The sequence below is a fragment of the Chrysochloris asiatica genome, unplaced genomic scaffold (genome assembly GCF_000296735.1).
Source record: "Chrysochloris asiatica unplaced genomic scaffold, ChrAsi1.0 scaffold00013, whole genome shotgun sequence".
NCBI lineage: Eukaryota > Metazoa > Chordata > Mammalia > Afrosoricida > Chrysochloridae > Chrysochloris > Chrysochloris asiatica.
Window position 1 is genome coordinate 15551467 of NW_006408531.1, and position 1025 is coordinate 15552491.

Genomic DNA, 1025 nt, shown 5'->3' on the forward strand with positions numbered 1-1025 from the left:
TGAGAAGCCAGGATAGCTAGACTTCATCTCTCATACTTTGGACATATTATCAGGGAAGCCAGCCCTGGAGAAGGACATTTGCTTGGTAAAGTGGAGGGTCAGCAAAAAAGAGGAAGACCCTCCCCCCAATGAAATGGATTGGCATAATGCTAGCAGCAATGGGCTCAAGCGTAAAAGCCATTCTGATGATAGTGCAGGACCAGACAGTTTCATTCTGTTGTTCATAGGGTCATTAAGAGTCAGAACTGACTCTATGACATCTAACAACAACAACTTATAATGTATTTGAACAATTTGAGGCACTAAAAAGGATAAAACATCAGTTTCAAAAGAGCCCCTATCGGAGCAATGTGGATTCTGCTAAAACTGAAGCAAGAGCAAACATCAAATTTATGGTTAATAGTTGAGTGAAAGAATGGTGAAGTCACTGGTGCTTTGTGAAAGATATATAAGGACAGTGCCCTGAAGAAATCAACAGTTTACAAGTGGATAATTTGTTCTAAGAAAGGGCAAGATGGTGTGAAAGAGAAGCCTTCATTGGCAGACCATCCACAGCTATTGTTGAGGAAGCAATCCTCTTTGTGCCCTAATTAAATAGAACTGACAAGTAATAGAAACAATGGCCAATACCATAGTGTTGTACAAAGTGTTGGCTCCGTGAGTGCCAAAACTGTTGGCACCCAGATCAGCTGCAGACAAGACCAGAGCTTTCCATGGAAATTCTAAACTAGTGGGATGAAAATCCTGAAGCATTTCTTGGAAGAATTGTAACCGGAGATGAAACATGATTTTACTATTAATGTCTTGAAGACAGCACAAAGCAATGCTACCAAGAGCTAGAAGTAGTCCAGTCACAGCAAAAGCTGACGAGTCAAAAGCACAGGGATACTCAAGGCATTTGCTTGTGGCTTTCTGGAGGGCCAAAGAACAATAGCTTCTGTTTATTATGAGTGTTTGAAAAAGTAACCAAAGCTTTAGCAGCAAAACGCCTGGGAAAGCTTCACCTGAGTCCTTCACCATGACAA